Raw genomic sequence first — 19,015 nt, 5'->3', positions numbered from 1 at the left:
AAGTATGATCCCCAATTAGAGACAACGAACATCAGCTGCCTCTAATTGGGAACCATACCAAGAGCACCAACATAGAGATGAAAAGACTAGAACACCCCCTAGTCACGCCCTGACCAACAACACCATAGAGAACCAAGGGCTCTCTATGGTCAGGGCGTGACAGTACCCCCCCAAAGGTGCGGACTCCGGCCGCAAAACCTGAAACCAAATGGGGAGGGTGGGGGGGTGACTAGTGTCGGTGGCAGCTCCGGTGCGGGTCACCGCCCCCGCCCAGACCCCGGATCCGGCCATGGCGCCGGGCTGAACGCCGTGCTTGGACTGGGCATCGGCGCAGATGAAGGCTCTGGCCTTGGAGTGGTACTGGATGCCATGCCTGGACTGGGCACTGGCGCAGAGGAGGGCTCCGGCCATGGAGCTGGGTTGGACGCCGTGCCTGGACTGGGCACCGGCGCAGAGGAAGGCTCCTGCCATGGAGTGGGACTGGACGCCGTGCCTGGACTGGGCACCGGCGCAGAGGAAGGCTCCGGCCATGGAGCTGGGTTGGACGCCGTGCCTGGACTGGGCACCGGCGCTGAGGAAGGCTCCGGCCTTGGAGCGGGACTGGACACCATGCCTGGACTGGGCACCAGCGCAGAGGAAGGTTCCGGACATGGAGCTGGGTTGGACGCCGTGCCTAGACTGGGCACCGGCGCAGAGGAAGGTTCCGGCCATGGAGCTGGGTTGGACGCCGTGCCTGGACTGGGCACCGGCGCAGAGGAAGGCTCCGGCCTTGGAGCGGGTGTTACGAATCCCTTTTGGTCCTGCAGTCTAGGGGGGATGGATACGAGACCCGTAACATAAATCATGCAAATTATAATAGCGACAAGTTACAGTGAGAACAAAAACCACAGACAACTGAAATCTACCGTCAAACACTCAGGGTTTATTTTAAACACACGGTAAAGGGGTGTGAGAAAAGGGGCTGAGCTGGACCCAAGCAAAGAAACAATAATCCAAAACACCCCTAAGCTAGACTAGCCTACTTCAACAACAGCTAGCTAACTAACCAAAAATACAGTGGGTGGTCCGCCCAGTTCTAACTAGGGTACTTAGACAAAGTATTCCTATGGGTAATGTATGCCCATGGGCGACTTGTCTTGGTACCCCCTTTTCACACCAAACAAACAGTCAAACAACAAAACAATACTCACAGGATAACCGGACAAATGTGACATGTAGTTGCAAAAACAAAAGAGATCGATACACAGAGAGCGAATGAGTTACAGAATGAGTTACAGAGAGATTGATCTGTGGAGAAAACAATGGACTGGGTTTTTAAACCAAGGGAAAGGGGATGTGATTGGTTGAGGGAAAAGGAACAGGTGTCTTCTGATTGATGACTGATTGGGGAGTGATGATTGTCACCTGTGAGGAGGAGAAGGAGAGAAAATAAATACACATACAGGATACATACACAGGATACCTGTATCCGTAACAGTGGGACTGGACACCGTGCCTGGACTGGGCACCGGCGCAGAGGGAGGTTCCTACCAGGGAGTGGGACTGGACACCATGCCTGGACTGGGCATCGGCTGCACCGGACTGATAACACGCTCCTCAGGTCGAGTGCGTGGAGCCGGCACAGGACGCGCCGGGCTGGAGAGGCTCACTGGAGGCCTAGTGCGTCGAGCCAGTACAGGTGGCACCGGACTGTTGACACGCACTTCAGGGCGAGTGCGGGGAGCTGGCATAGCTGTACCGGACTGAGGAGGCGCACTGGAGGCCTGGTGCGTGGAGCCGGCACAGGTGGCACCGGACTGGTGACACGCACTTTAGGGCAAGTGCGGGGAGCTGGCACAGGACATACCGGACTGGGGAGGCGCATTGGAGGCCAGATGCGTGAAACCGGCACAGACTTCACCAGACTGCTGACAGGCTCTTCAGGTCGAATGTTGAGCAGAACACAATTGACCAACATCTCTCTCCTCTCTCTCTCCCCCAAGTTCTCCATCGCCTCCCTGATGGTCTCTGGCTTTTCAGGGCGAGTGCTGGGAGCTGGCACAGATGGCACCGGACTGGTGTCACGCTCTTCAGCACGCCTGCGCTGCAGCATACTCCTCGCCAAAGTCATTCTCCGATTTCCCTCCTCACTCTGCTCCATCGAATCCCAGGGGGCTCTGGCTCTCTCCTTGGTTCGTCCGACCACCCCTCGTGCCCCCCCCCCAAAGAAATCTTGGGGTTTCTGTGGCCGCGGCTCCTGGCGTCGTCGCTGTCCTTCCTGATTTCCTGGCGACTCCTGCCAAGGAAGGGTCTCACATCCTCCCATGATCTCTTCCCAGGCCCAACTCACTTTTCCCTCCGTTGCACGCTGCTTGGTCCTTGTTTGGTGGGATATTCTGTCACACTCGTAGAAAAGGTCGGACCAAGGCGCAGAGTGATTTGAGTTCCACATATTTAAAGTGAAACTAAGAAAACAACCAACATACAACAGACGTGAAATCGTAGTGCTCAACACACTAACACAAAACAATATCCCACAAAGCAGGTGGGAACAGGGACTCTTTAAGTATGATCCCCAATTAGATACAACGAATATCAGCTGCCTCTAATTAGGAACCATACCAAGAGCACCAACTTTGAGATGAAAAGACTAGAACACCCCCTAGTCACGCCCTGACCTACAACACCATAGAGAACCAAGGGCTCTCTATGGTCAGGGCGTGACAAACATTTCGATGGCCATAATAAATATGCCGATAATGGACAGCCTTGTTTTACTCCTCTTGAAAATGTAATACTTTCTGAGAAGTAGCCATTATTTACTATTTAGACCTGGAGTAACTATACAAAACTTTAACCCATTGTATAAAAGATTCTTCAAAATGAACGAAAACGAAGCTTGCGTCCCACCTACTCAACAGCCAGTTGAATCCCGTGGCGCGTTATTCAAATACCTTAGAAATGCTATTACTTCAATTTCTCAAACTAATGACTATTTTACACCATTTTAAAGACAAGACTCTCGTTAATCTAACCACACTGTCCGATTTGAAAAAGGCTTTACAACGAAAGCAAAACATTAGATTATGTCAGCAGAGTACCCAGCCAGAAATAATCAGACACCCATTTTTCAAGCTAGCATATAATGTCACATAAACCCAAACCATAGCTAAATGCAGCACTAACCTTTGATGATCTTCAACACATGACAATCTTAGGACATTATGTTATACAATACATGCATGTCTGTTCAATCAAGTTCATATTTATATCAAAAACCAGCTTTTTACATTAGCAGGTGACTAGCATGTGACTAGCATTCCCACCGAACACTTCCGGTGAATTTACTAAATTACTCACGATAAACGTTCACAAAAAACATAACAATTATTTTAAGAATTATAGATACAGAACTCCTCTATGCACTCGATATGTCCGATTTTAAAATAGCTTTCGGTGAAAGCACATTTTGCAATATTCTAAGTAGATAGCCCGGCATCACAGGGCTAGCTATTTAGACACCCAGCAAGTTTAGCACTCACCAAAGTCAGATTTACTATAAGAAAAATGTTATTACCTTTGCTGTTCTTCGTCAGAATGCACTCCCAGGACTTCTACTTCAATAACAAATGTTGGTTTGGTCCCAAATAATCCATTGTTATATCCAAATAGCGGCGTTTTGTTTGTGCGTTCAAGACACTATCCGAAAGGGTAAATAAGGGTGACGAGCACGACGCATTTCGTGACAAAAAATTTCTAAATATTCCATTACCGTACTTCGAAGCATGTCAACCGCTGTTTAAAATCAATTTTTATGCCATTTTTCTCGTAAAAAAGCGATAATATTCCGACCGGGAAATCGCTTTTTATTACAAAGAGAGCGAAAGTAAAAGCATGCTATCCCCTCATGCACGAGCCTCAGTCTGATGGCCCTCTGATAGAGCACTTGCCAAAAGCGCTAGTGTGTTTCAGCCTGGGGATGGAATTACATCATTCAGCTTTTTCCCGGGTTCTGAGAGCCTATGGGAGCCATAGGAAGTGTCACGTAACAGCAGAGATCCCCTGTTTTGGATAGAGATGATCAAGGAGGGCAAGAAATGGTCAGACAGGCCACTTCCTGTAAGGAATCTTCTCAGGTTTTTGCCTGCCATATGAGTTCTGTTATACTCACAGACACCATTCAAACAGTTTTAGAAACTTTAGGGTGTTTTCTATCCAAAGCCAATAATTATATGCATATTCTAGTTACTGGGCAGGAGTAGTAACCAGATTAAATCGGGTACGTTTTTTATCCGGCCGTGCAAATACTGCCCCCTATCCCCAACAGGTTAAAGCCTGTGTAAAGTTAATTTGTTTCAATGTACCGGTAGGCACCTGCGGCTTATAGACATGTGCGGTTTATTTATGTTCAATATAATATATATTTTTTAATTCAGTGGGTGCGGCTTATATTCAGGTGCACTTAATAGTCCGGAAATTACGGTAAAATAAAGAACAGAGCAACAGCAGCAAATGATGAATGTAAATGTTTGTGTGTGTGAGAGTGTGTGATGCGTATATATGTGTTTGTGTTGTGTGATGTGCGCATGTAGAGTATGTCAATGTGTTTGGGAATGTCAATGTAGTGTGTGTGAATGAGTGTGTATATGGTTTGTATATCAAGTTGAGTGTGTGTGCGTAGGGTCAATGCAAGATAGAGTTACCATTAATTGAATATTTAGCAGTCTGGCTATTAAGCAGTCTTATGGCTTGGGGGTAGAAACTGTCTTGGAGAGTGTTGTTCTGAGAGCTGGTGATCCAGTACTGTTCGCCGGACGGTAGCAGAGTGAACACTATGGCTTGGGTGGCTGGAGTTTTCTGCAATTTTTCGGGCCTTCCTCTGACACCGCCTGATATAGAGGTGCTGGATGGCAGGGAGCGCGGCCCCAGAGATGTTCTGGGCTGTCCACACCACCCTCTGTATTGCTTTGTTTACAACTAAACAACTAAAGTATGAATCACTTATTAGAGCGGGCATTAAATCTTATAGCCCAAGGCTTGCACAAGTTCAAAACTGATGAATTCTGTCTGGGAGCAATCGGAAGGTGGATAAATTAATCAGTAATAAGGTGTTCTCTCCTCTCACTTATCCTAACTTGGTTGGTTTGTTCCTTTCAGGTGACCCGAAGGTCATAACCGGAAGGAAGTGATAGCAGAACGTCAGCTAACAGCAGAAAATAATGACAGCAATTCAAGAATGAGGTTTTGTAACAGGATGACCGCCAATGATGATCAACAACAAAGGAGTATGAGGCCGACTACCAGACCGAAGCAACTTTCCATCTAACCCCATCTCACTCTGTAAGTACATAAAATCAACAATTTACAAACACACTATCACCTAACACACTCATACTTTACTGTTCACTTACGTGCATTCGGAAAGTATTCAGACCCCTTGACTGTTTCCACATTTTGTTACTTAACAGCCTTTTTCTAAAATGGATGAAATACTTTTTCATCAATCTACACAAAATACACCATAATGACAAAGCAAAACAGGTTTTTAGACATTTTTCCAAATGCATTCAAAATAAAAAAGAGATACCTTATTTACATAAGTATTCAGACCCTTTGCTATGAGACTTGAAATTGAGCTCAGGTGCATCCTGTTTCCATTGATCATCCTTGAGATGTTTCTACAACTTGATTGAAGTCCACCTATGGTAAATTCAATTGATTGGACAAGATTTGGAAGGGTACACACCTGTCTATATAAGGTCCCACAGTGGACAGTGCATGTCAGAGCAAAATCAAGCAATGAGGTTGAAGGAATTGTCCGTAGAGATCCGAGACAGGTTTGTGACGATGCACAGATCTGGGGAAGGGTACCAAAACATTTCTGCAGCATTGAAGGTCCCCAAGAACACAGTGGCCTCCATCATTCTTAAATGGAAGAAGTTTGGAACCACCAAGACTCTTCCTAGAGCTGGCCGCCTGGCAAAACTGAGCAATCAGGGGAGAAGGGCCTTGGTCAGGGAGGTGACCAAGATCCCGATGGTCACTCTGACAGAGGTCTAGAGTTCCTCTGTGGAGATGGGAGAACCTTCAAGAAGGACAACCATCTCTTTAGCAGTCCACCAACCAGGCCTTTATGGTAGAGTGGCCAGACGGAAGCCACTCCTCAGTAAAAGGCACATGACAGCCCGCTTGGAGTTTTCCAATAGGAACTTAAGGGACTCTCAGTTCATGAGAAACAAGATTCTCTGGTCTGATAAAACCAAGATTGAACTCTTCGGCCTGAATGCCAAGCGTCACGTCTGTAGGAAACCTGGCTCCATCCCTACGGTGAAGCATGGTGGTGGCAGCATCATGCTGTGGGGGTGTTTTTCAGGGGCAGTGACTGGGAGACTAGGCAGAATCGAGGAAAAGATGGATGGAGCAAAGTACAGAGAGATCCTTGATGAAAACCTGCTCCAGAGCGCTTAGGACCTCAGACTGGGGTGAAGGTTCACCTTCCAACAGGACAACGACTCTAAGCACACAGCCAAAACAACACAGAATGTCCTTGTGTGGCTCAGCCAGACCCCGGATCGAACAGCTCTGGAGAGACCTGGAAATTGCTGTGCAGCAATGCTCCCCACCCAACCTGACAGAGCTTGAGAGGATCTGCAGAGAAGAATTGGAGAAACTCCCTGAAAATACAGGTGTGCCAAGCTTGTAGCATCATACCCAAGAAGACTCGAGGCTGTAATCACTGCCAAAGGTGCTTCAACAAAGTACTGAGTAAAGGGTCTGAATACTTATGTAAATGTCATATGTTCATTTTTTTTTTATCAATTAGCAAATATTTCCAAAAACCTGTTTCTGCTTTTTCATTATGGGGTAGTGTGTAGATTGATGAGGGAAAAAAAAAAAATTTCATCCATTTTAGAAGAAGGCTGTAACTTATTTTTTATTTTTTTAAGTCAAGGGACTGGCACAAATATATCTTGATTAGATAAGTATTCAACCCCATGAGTCAATAAATGTTAGAATCACCTTTGGTAGTGATTACAGAGTCCTTCTGGGTAAGTCTCTAAGAGCTTTCAACACCTCGATTGTGCAACATTTGCCCATTATTATTTTCAAAATTCTTCAAGCTCTGTCAAATTGGTTGTTGATTATTGCTAGACAACCATTTTTGGGTCTTGCCATAGATTTTCAAGCAAATTTAAGTCAAAACCCTAACTCGGCCGCTCATGAACATTCACTGTCTTCTCGGTAAGCAACTCCAGCGTAGATTTGGCCTTGTGTTTTAGGTTATAGTCTTGCTGAAAGGTGAATTAATCTCCCAGTGTCTCGTGGAAAGCAGACTGAAATAGGTTTTCCTCTAGGATTTTGCCTGTGCTTAGCTCCATTCCGCTTATTTTTTATCCTGAAAAACTCCCCAGTCCTTAATGATTACAAGCATACCCATAACATGATGCAGCCACCACTATGCTTGAAAATATGGAGTGTGGTACTCAGTAATGAGTTGTATTGGATTTGCTCCAAACATAAGACTTTGTATTCAGGAAAAAAAATGTATTGCTTTGTCATATTTTTTGCACTATTACTTTAGTGCCTTGTTGCAAACAGGCTTCCTTCTTTCACTCTGTAAATTAGGTTAGATTTGTGGAATAACTACAATGTTGTTGATCCATGCTCAGTTTTCTTCTATCACAGCCATTAACTCTGTAACTGTCTTAAAGTCACATGGTTAAATCCTTTGTGTGTCCTTCCTCTCCAGCAACTGAGTTAGTAACGATGCCTATGTCTATGTAGTGACTTGGTGTAGTGTAACAGCTTTAATGTATTTTTGTCGAGGTACTACGCAGCGCAGAGAGCCCCTCGCACAATCAACGTTGTTGAGATACAGTGAGTTTCCTTGCAGGCCTATTTGACTGGGAAACTGTGAAGCCAGCTGTATAGCCTATTTCTGTTCATGAGTCTTTTATTAATGAATGTGAAAACAATGTTGTGTCTGTTTGCTTATTTTCATTAAATCATGCATAGCTGTTCTTTATATGGCCTAAAGTAAATATGTTCATATGGACAGAATATTATGTGTAGGCTGTAGCATATTTGAAAATGTATCAGTTATGAAAATAAAACATTTAATGCGGAAAAAATTGATCTGGTCAAAGGCCGACAAGTGGACGTTTCAATTAAAAAGACTGTCACATGACTGTGATTTTAGAGACACAAAGTAACATTAACCTATGATTAAAGGGTTAGTGGACTCTCATTAATTCACATAGACGTAGCACATTTCTGTGTTGCAGATAATTTATGTTTGAGGTCAAACTTCCCTCTTTGAAAAGAGCCCTTCCCCATTTTTTCCACACACCAGGTATGCAGACATTTGCACAGTTTTGCACAAACTGGCACAGTTTCTGGCCGGCACTCGCATTGCCTCAATTGTTGTTTTCCTAACAAATAATAACTATGTGTACGTTCCTACCAAAGTAATTGCCTCTGTATATAGTGATGTCGTTTCTACTGTATACAGTGGCTAGCGAAAGTTTTCACCCCCTTGGCAGTTTTCCTATTTTGTTGCCTTGTAACCTGGAATTAAAATTGATTTTTTGGGGGTGTTGTATCATTTGATTACACAACACGCCTAGCACTTTGAAGGTGAAAGAAATAAGACAAAAAAGCAGAAAACTTGAGAGTGCATAACTATTCACCCCCTCAAAATCAATACTTTGTAGAGCCACCTTTCTCAGCAATTACAGCAGCAAGTCTCTTGGGGTATGTCTCTATAAGCTTGGCACATCTAGCCATTGGGATTTTTTCCCATTCTTCAAGGCAAAACTGCTCCAGCTCCTTCAAGTTGGATGGGTTCCGCTATTGTACAGCAATCTTTAAGTCATACCACAGATTCTCAATTGGATTGAGGTCTGGGCTTTGACTAGGCCATTCCAAGACATTTAAATGTTTACCCTTAAACCACTCGAGTGTTGCTTTAGCAGTATGCTTAGAGTCATTGTCCTGCTGGAAGGTGAACCTCCGTCCCAGTCTCAAATCTCTGGAAGATTGAAACAGGTTTCCCTCAAGAATTTTCCTGTACTTAGCTCCATCCACCATTTCTTCAATTCTGACCAGTTTCCCAGTCCCTGCCATGCTTCACTGTGACGAATGGTATTCTCGGGGTGATGAGAGGTGTTGGGTTTGCGCCAGACATAGTATTTTCCTTGATGGCCAAAAAGCTCATTTTTAGTCTCATCTGATCAGAGTACCTTTTTCCATATGTTTGGGGAGTCTCCCACATGCCTTTTGGCGAACGCCAGACGTGTTTGCTTATTTTTTTCTTTAAGCAATGGCTTTTTTTTTGTCCACTCTTCCATAAAGCCTAGCTCTGTGGAGTGTATGGCTTAAAGTGGTCCTTTGGACAGATATTCCAATCTCCGCTGTGGAGCTTTGCAGCTCCTTCAGGGTTTTCTTTGGCCTTTTTGTTGCCTCTCTGATTAATGCCCTCCTTGCCTTATCCGTGAGTTTTGGTGGGCGGCCCTCTCTTGGCAGGTTTGTTGTGGTGCCATATTCTTTCAATTTTTAATATTGGATTTAATGGTGCTCCGTGGGATGTTCAAAGTTTCAGATATTTTTTTATAACCCAACCCAGATCTATACTTCTCCACAACTTTGTCCCTGACGTGTTTGGAGATCTCCTTGGTCTTCATGGTGTCACTTGCTTGGTGGTGCCGCTTGCTTAATGGTGTTGCAGACTCTGGGGCCTTTCAGAACAGGTATATACAGTTGAAGTCGGAAGTTTACATACACTTAGGTTGGAGTCATTAAATCTTGTTTTTCAACCACTCCACAAATTTCTTGTTAACAAACTAGTTTTTGGAAGTCGGTTAGGACATCTACTTTGTGCACGAGACACATGATTTTTCCAACAATTGTTTACAGACAGATCATTTCATTTATAATTCACTGTATCACAATTCCAGTGGGTCATACCGCTCAGGAAGGAGACACGTTCTGTCTCCTAAAGATGAATGTACTTTGGTGCAAAAAGTTCAAATCAATCCCAGAACAACAGCAAAGGACCTTGTGAAGATGCTGGAGCAAACAGGTACAAAAGTATCTATAGCCACAGTAAAACGAGTCCTATATCGACAACCTGAAAGGCCGCTCAGCAAGGAAGAAGCCACTGCTCCCAAACCGCCATAAAAACTGTTTGCAATTGCACATGGCGACAAAGAGCGTACTTTTTGGAGAAATGTCCTCTGGTCTGGTGAAACAAAAATAGAACTGTTTGGCCATAATGACCATCATTATGTTTGGAGGAAAAAGGGGGAGGCTTGGAACCCGAAGAACACCATCCCAACCGTGAAGCACGGGGGTGGCAGCATCATGTTGTGGGGGTGCTTTGCTGCAGAAGGGATTGGTGCACTTCACAAAATAGATGGCATCATGAGGTAGGAAAATGATGTGCATATATTGACACAACATCTCAAGACATCAGTCAGGAAGTTAAAGTTTGGTTGCAAATGGGTCTTCCAAATGAACAATGACCCCAAGCATACTTCCAAAGTTGTGGCAAAATGACTTAAGGACAATGAAGCCAAGATATTGGAGTGGCCATCACAAAGCCCTGACCTCAATCATATAGAACATTTGTGGGCAGAACTGAAAAAGTGTGTGCAAGCAAGGAGGCCTACAAACCTGACTCAGTTACACCAGCTCTGTCAGGAGGAATGGGCCAATATTTACCCAACTTATTGTGGGAAGCTTGTGGTAGGCTACCCGAAACGTTTGACCCAAGTTTAAATAGTTTTTAGGCAATGCTACCAAATACTAATTGAGTGTATGTAAACTTCTGACCCACTGGGAATGTGATGAAAGAAATTAAAGCTGAAATAAATCATTCTCTCTACTATTATTCTGACATTTCACATTCTTAAAATAAAGTGGTGATCCTAACTGACCTAAGACAGGGAATTTTTACTAGGATTAAATGTCAGGAATTGTGAAAAACTGAGTTTAAATGTATTTGGCTAAGGTGTATGTAAACTTTCGACTTCAATTGTATGTATGTATGTATGTATGTATGTATGTATGTATGTATGTATATATGCATATATATAGGGAATTGGAAATGATGCAGACATGTTTTTCATTTTATTTAACCTTTATTGAACTTACATTGATGGAAGCTACAATCTAATTTTAAAGCTGATCTACCACCCAAATGTAAAAAACAATACAATTAAATACGTTTTCAGACCCCTTGACTTTTTCTACATTTTGTTTCGTCACAGCCTTAATCTAAAATGTATTAAATCGTTTTTTTCCCTAATGAATCTACACACAATACCCCATAATGACAAAGCAAAAGCAAAAACAGATTCAGAATTCTTTGCAAATGTATTAAAAATAAAAAAGTGAAACAAGAAATGTACATAAGTATTCAGACTCTTTACTCAGTACTTTGTTGAAGCACTTTTGGTAGCAATTAAAGCCTCTAGTCTTCTTAGGTATGATGCTACAAGCTTGGCACACCTGTATTTGGGGAGTTTCTCCCATTTTTCTCTGCAGATCCCCCAAGCTCTGTCAGGTTGGATGGGGAGCGTTGTTGCACAGCTATTTTCAGGTCTCTCCAGAGATGTTTGATCGGGTTCAAGTCCAGGCTCTGGCTTCGCCACTCAAGGACATTCAGAGACTTGTCCCGAAGTCACTCCTGCGTTGTCTTGGCTGTGTGCTTAGGGTTGTTGTCCTGTTGGAAGGTGAAACTTCGCCCCAGTCTGAGGTGCTGAGCACTCTGGAGCAGGTTTTTATCACACACACAAATGTACAGATGCCTCTCTCTAATATATTTGATATCATATATCTGAGTGCCAAAAATCATGTGTGAGCAGGTGCCACTCGATTTGTCTGATTGTAGACATCATCCAGAGAAATTGTAATTACTTTCACATATCACATCACTGACATTCCGTTGAGAAATTGCTTTCCCCACTCTCAAATACAGTACAGTCTAATCGGAGGAGGAGAAGAAGCATATACCTTTGCATTTTTCTCCTGGTGTTTTAAACGTTTCCTAATACATTGTTTCTCACCCTATTTGTTGTGTATTGCCAACTCTCGTTGCCATTTCCAACCAGCATCATCAGAGAAAGTAAACATGTGCTCTGGGAACATACTTTTTCCCGTTTTCTTTCCTTCTTAATTTTTCACTCTTGGCCAAGATACTCTCCAAGATTTGTTTGATCGATCCCTGTATGCCTAGACTTAATTGGAAGGCACATTATTAACACAAATGTCTAGATGAAAGATTGCAGATGAAAGATGCTCGTCTCATACATTTTATTTTATAATACGCTGGAACATCAAGTGACAGGATGAGCCAAGTTTGAAGGATTCAGATGATCCAGCATGTCTATGGATCAGAAAGTTGTGGAGCTTAGACGGTGTATCGGAAATATGCAAGAGAGATGAGATTTGCTATTTATAAGTCAAACAGCTTGGGTTTACCCACCAAAGGAAGGGAGTATGAACTCTGATGTAATGCTCGGGGCTTCTCAAAGGGAGCATTAACACCAACGTCTGACAAAGAATTCAACTGCGGCAGCAGAAGGGGTTTTAAGTGATAAACACTTCCTGTCAACATATCCCTCCTTCCCTTCCTCTCTCCCATCCTTCTTACTGGATCGAGCACACTCACCTTGCTCACTGAAGGTGTAAACAGGGTAATGTTTTGGCTTTGCATTGTTGGTTGAATTGTCACGCCAGTGCATTACAAATGCATGAATAGAATCCGTGACAAAAATGCACTCCAAAATCATATTCTTATCTATTGTGACTGATTGACCTGTGCCTGTTTGGAGCATCCAAATAGTTTTTATTAACTGTGACTGCAGTAAATATGTAGCATCCTGAGGCATTCATAAATATTGGGACAACAATGTTATTTTCTTATTGATAGCATCGAATGCTAAGCTAAGCCTTGAGCTACAGTGGCAAGGAAGAAGTCCCGTCAGTGTAGGAACAGTATGGACTTGGAGGGGAAGCTGGGCTTTTTACGGGATGACACATCGTCTTACTCTGCCGCCTCAATCTTGCTTTGTTTGTTTGTCCAGAACCTATGAATGATAAAAAGGTATTTTTTACAGAATGTTCTGTTTTCTAATGTAAAGCACAATCGCACAAAGCTACCAGTGGTGCATGTTATAATAGTAGAGTAAATAACAAATAATAGAGTGAACACTAATGGGTAGAGATGTATTCCTAAGAATCATTCCAGTGTAATATCTTTATAACATACAGAAAGACTCCAGAATTCACATTTTGGCTAAAACACCTTTTTTTCATAAAACAGGAGCGCATTCGCGCAAAACTGAAAGCGCAACCCACCACATTTAAGCATGGAAAGATGACTGGGTATATGGCCGAATATAAACAGTGTAGTTATTCCCTCCGCAAGGCAATCAAACAAGCGAAATGTCGGTATAGGGACAAAGTGGATTCGCAATTCAACAGCTCAGACACGAGAAGTATGTGGCAGGATCTACAGGCAGTTACGGACTACAAATATAAAACCAACCATGTCACGGACACCGACATCTTGCTTCCAGACAAGCTAAACACCTTCTTTGCCCGCTTTGAGGATAATACAGTGCCACCGACAAGGCCCGCTACCAAGGACTGCGGCCCCTCCTCTCCCTCTCCGGGGCCGACGTGAGTAAGACATTTAAACAAGTTAACCCTCGCAAGGCTACTGGCCCAGACGGCATCCCTAGCCGCGTCCTCAGAGCAAGTACAGACCAGCTGGCTGTTTACGGACATATTCAATCGCTCCCTGTCCCAGTCTGCTGTCCCCACATGCTTCAAGATGGCCACCATTGTTCCTGTACCCAAGATGGCAAAGATAACTGAACTTCATGACTATCACCTCGTAGCACTCACTTCTGTCATCATGCTTTGAAAGACTAGTCAAGAATTATATCACCTCCACCTTACCTACCACCCTAGACCCACTTCAGTTTGCATACCGCCCCAATAGATCCACAGACGATGCAATCGACATCACACTGCACACTGCCCTATCCCATCTGGAAAAGACGAATACCTATGTAAGAATGCGGTTCATTGACTACAGCTCAGCTTTCAACCCCGAGCTCATCATTAAGCTTGAGGCCCTGGGTCTTGTTAGGGTTCGTTTCCTCGTGTCCTTATCAATCAGTTACTCATTGGTGAAATTAGCATTATGACAATATCTTTACTTAAATCATTCAAAACCCTTTATTAATGCAATTGCAGATGTTGACAAACAGGAACATAGCACGAATGTTGCTGAGTAAGTTCTGCAACAAACAAAAGGTCTCCAATTGTTTTATTAAACTCTAAGTCACGCCCCGGTGATGTCACTGGCTACGTCATCATCCTCTACTCTTGGGACCAAAACCATGCCTACAAAGCTGTATAAACAGGGCCATTATTGTTAGCTAAACACTTAGCAGTAAATGTCCCCTCCCCCAAAGTTGATTCATTGTGGAATGTTTGCCTAGTCTTATCTCCTTCACTCCCCTGCAGAGTTCTGTCTGTCACACATTTCTAAGAGGGCCTCTTTATAATGAGGCAGAGAGAGAGAGAACTGTAGAACAATAATAAACTTCTACAATGAATATATATATATTGTTAATCCGTAGTCTAAAACCCTATAAATGTAAGGAGGTAGGGGTCTTGTAACCCCTTCCCTTCTATTAATATAACATAAGCATAATCAATTATTCTAATACATCAAACATTTGTACAGCCCCAAATCATGACCCCTAGGTGAATCCTGACAATCTCAACCCCGCCCTGTGCAATTGGGTCCTGGGCTTTCTGACAGGCCGACCCCAGGTGGTGAACGTAGGAAACAACATCTCCACTTCGCTGATCCTCAACACTGGTGCCCCACAAGGGTGCATGCTCAGCCCCATGCTGTACTCCGTGTTCACCCATGACTGCGTGGCCATGCACGCCTCCAACTCAATCATCAAATTTGCAGACGACACAACAGTAGTGGGCTTGATTAACATCAACAACGAGACAGCCTACAGGGAGGAGGTGAGGGCACTCGGAGTGTGGTACAGGGTGGTGGTGAGGGCACTCGGAGTGTGGTATCAGGAAAACAACCTCTCACTCAATGTCAACAAAACAAAGGAGATGATCGTGGACAGGAAACAGCAGAGGGAGCAGCACATTTTTTACATTTACATTTTAGTAATTTAGCAGACGCTCTTATCCAGAGCGACTTACAGTAGTGAATGCATACATTTCATAAAATGTTTTCCCCGTACTGGTCCCTCGTGGCAATCGAACCCACAACCCTGGCGTTGCAAACAGCATGCTCTACCACCCTATCCACATCGATGGGACAGTAGTGGAGAAGGTGGAAAGTTCCTCGGCACAACAGTGCCTCTTCAATCTCAGGAGACTGAAGAAATTTGGCTTGTCACCTAAAACCCTGACAAACTTTTACAGATGCACAATTGAGAGCATCCTGTCAGGCTGTATCACCACATGGTACGTCAACTGCAACGCCCTCAACCACAAAGCTCTCCAGAGGGTGGTGCGGTCTGCACAATGCATCACCGGGGGCAAACTACCTCCCCTCCAGGACACCTACAGCACCCGATCTAACAGGAAGGCCAAAAAGATCAACAACCACCCGAGGCTTTGCCTGTTCACCCTGCTACCATCCAGAAGGCGAGGTCAGTACAGGTGCGTCAAAGCTGGGACCGAGAGACTGAAAAACAGCTTCTATCTCAAGGCCATCAGACTGTTAAACAGCCATCACTAACACAGAGAGGCTGCTGCCTACATACAGACTCAAATCATTGGCCACTTTAATAAATGGAACACTAGTCACTTTAAATAATGCCACTTTAATAATGTTTACATATCTTACATTACTCATCTCATATGTTTATACTGTATCTTATACCATCTATTGCATCTTGTCTATGCTGCTCGGGCCATTGCTCATCCATATATTTATATGTACATATTCTTATTCCATCCCTTTAGATTTGTGTGTATTAGGTAGTTGTTCTGGAATTGTTAGATTACTTGTTCGATATTACTGCACTGTCGGAACTAGAAGCACAAGCACTTCGCTACACTCGCGTTAACATCTGCTAACCATGTATATGTGACCAATACCATTTGATTTGATTTGAGAATAGTGAATGTGAAGTCTTAAACTTACCCCTCTCTACCGGACTTAAAACACTGAATTTATTACTGATGCTTACGATAATACGTATTCAACCACTCGTATGAAAAATGACTCGGACGTTGCCTGTTGTAATGCATCCAATTTCAATAACACCATGCAGGCCACGCTATTCCATTAAAATTGACTGTGCCAAATCCGAAACTGATGCGGTGTCATGCCAGAGACCATGTTCTTTGGGAATAGATAGTGTTGCTCAATACTCCCCTGATACAGACTTTCGTTATAAGATCATCAAGTTTCAGCACAGCAGGATTAATAAGGTCTCCAGGCAGCATTCCCAATGGCTTTATAATGGTGTCCTTTCTTGCCGTCCACTGGCAGTGCCTCTATCTTTCTCTGTGACACATGAACCGGGAAAGAGCAGAGTCAGCACTGCACTGGTCAGTGGATGGAGGGAAGCATCAGCCATTGTGAGCGGTCTACTCATTCCCTTGGCACGGCTAAGCCGCTAGCTGGTGTTAGTTAGCGACCGATCACTATAGGGCTGTGTTGAACCAGGTGTGATCATCAGACCAGGTGAAGATGTCATTTCATGTTCAGGGTGGCCTACTTCACCCAGACGCTCCATTTGAATGGGAATTCGTTTGCAGAAGTGTTTTTGAAGTTGTATTATGCTTCAAAGCACATTATGATAATTTTTATAATGAGTGTTTATCTGTATAGAATTGTCTCCTCAAGGCAGGGATGTCAAAATCATTCCATGGTGGGCCGAGTGTCGATGGCGCACTCGGTCCTCTGTAGAAGGAGTTTGACACCTGTGCCTCAGGGGATAAATTATCAAAGTTTTTGAGCAGACCTGGGTCCAAATAGGATTTATTTATTTTTTACAAATACTTAAGTGGCACTTAATTGAGATTGTTGCAATAAAACCAATGGAATAGTCCCAAAAGTCTCCATGTGTTAATCCAGGCAGACTCAATCAAATTGTGATATAAGTCATTGTCCTTCACATCAACATACAGAAGTACAACAACTAGAAACGTTTCTGTAGGACTAACATTGACAGAATAGTTTATAAGCCTAGACATTATACTCCAAACACATACCCTGCAATTCCACTCTCGCTGTATGAAGTGCATTACTAACGGGTAAAGGGACAGGGAAGTATTTCACAGCCCAGCTCTGTGAAGTGCACGGCCATAAGATAAGTGGACATGGTGGGAAACCACAAGGAGTGAGAAATGACAACGTGTGTGGATTCGATAAGCCCATACCAGCAGACACTTGAACTACCCTTGTGAAAAGTGTGATTAGACATCTCGGCGGGAGGCTGCCGTGTGCGAGGTGGTCGTAAGGAGGACTGGATGTCATTGGGACCCTTCCGGGCCACGTCTGATGTCTCATGCCTGCTAAAGTTTAAGGCTTTGTAATGCATGTAGAGGGGCAGCATGCGGAAAGTAAGCTGTTATACCCACCACAACTGAGGATGAGCGGTGTGTGTTTGTGGAGATTGTGTTGGTGTATGTGTAGTGCGGCGCGATTAACCAAAATGTTGGCTATTCTTAGTTTTTTTTAAACTAATTGACTGACTTCGGTTTGTTTTCTTTTCTTTTGTGAGCTCGATGTGCAGTTTCTGGAGAGATAAAAAATATCAAGCCTTAACTGTATGATGTAGTAGGGAGTCATTGTTTCCAACAGACCAATATTCTACCTAATTGCCATTTTCTGCGCTAAACAAACTACAATAACCATATAGCATTGAGCGCCGGTCTGTGCGGAGCACACATGGATAATGGGGGAAGATAGAAAGTGTGATCGAGAGCAATGGAAAGAAGTTTCTTTTAGAGCCTTAGAGTACATGATCTACAGTGCATTCGAAAAGTATTCAGACCCCTTGGCTTTCTTTCACATTTTGTTACATTGCAGCCTTATTCGAAAATTGAGGAAATTGTTTTTTTTCCCTCTGTCACGTCCTGACCATTATAGAGTATATTTGGTTATTGTAGTTTGGTCAGGACGTGGCAGAGGGGAGTTGTTGTATGTTTATGGGGTTTGTCACTGGTCTATGTCTGTGTGTCTATGTCTAGTTAATTGGGGTTGGACTCTCAATTGAAGGCAGGTGTGTTGAGTTGCCTTTGATTGGGAGTCCTATTTAGTGGGGTGTGTTTGTCTTTTTGTTTCGTGGGTAGGTGATTTTGCACTGCTATACGTGAGTACCTAGCCTGTAAAACTGTCGGTCTGTCGTTCTCTTTTGTTTATAGTTTTTTTTCGTGTTCACGTGTTTGGAATAAATGATCATGATGAACATGCAACCCGCTGCGCCTTGGTCTTCTCTCCAGTACGACAACCGTGACACCCTCATCAATCTATACACAATACCCCATAATAACAAAGCAAAAACAGTTTTTTTGAATTCTTAAAAAAAAAAGAAATATTACATTTACATAAGCATCCAGACCCTTTACGCAGTACTTAATGAAGCACCTTTGACAGCGATTATAGCCTTGAGTCTTCTTGGGTATGACGTTGTCCTGTTGGAAGGTGAACCTTAGCCCCAGGCTGAGGTTCTGAGTGCTTTGTAGCAGGTTTTCATCAAGGATCTCTCTGTACTTTGCTCCATTCATCTTTCCCTCAATCCTGACTAGTCTCTCAGTCCCTGCCACTGAAAAACATCCCCACAATATGATGCTGCCACCAACATACTTCACCGTAAGGATGGTGCCAGGTTTCCTACAGACGTGACGCTTGGCATTCAGGCCAAAGAGTTGAATCTTTGTTTCATCAGACCAGAGAATTTTGTTTCTCATGGTCAGAGTCCTTTAGGTGCCTATTGGCAAACTCCAAGCGGGCTTTCATGTGCCT

General features: G+C 43.7%; 1 protein-coding gene across 2 annotated transcripts in view; it reads left to right on the top strand.

Moving 5' to 3' along the window:
- The window catches only part of LOC115162612 (leucine-rich repeat and fibronectin type-III domain-containing protein 2), a 254,891-nt gene that overhangs the window by 148,554 nt on the left and 87,322 nt on the right, over nucleotides 1-19,015 (top strand). For both annotated transcript variants that reach the window (XM_029714078.1, XM_029714077.1), the window contains exon 2: nucleotides 5,137-5,319. The gene's annotated coding sequence lies outside the window, so the exon portion shown is untranslated. The remainder of the gene's footprint in view (nucleotides 1-5,136; nucleotides 5,320-19,015) is intronic.

Source organism: Salmo trutta, chromosome 25 (assembly GCF_901001165.1).
Source record: "Salmo trutta chromosome 25, fSalTru1.1, whole genome shotgun sequence".
Lineage (NCBI taxonomy): Eukaryota > Metazoa > Chordata > Actinopteri > Salmoniformes > Salmonidae > Salmo > Salmo trutta.
This window is presented reverse-complemented; position numbering and strand designations above follow the sequence as displayed.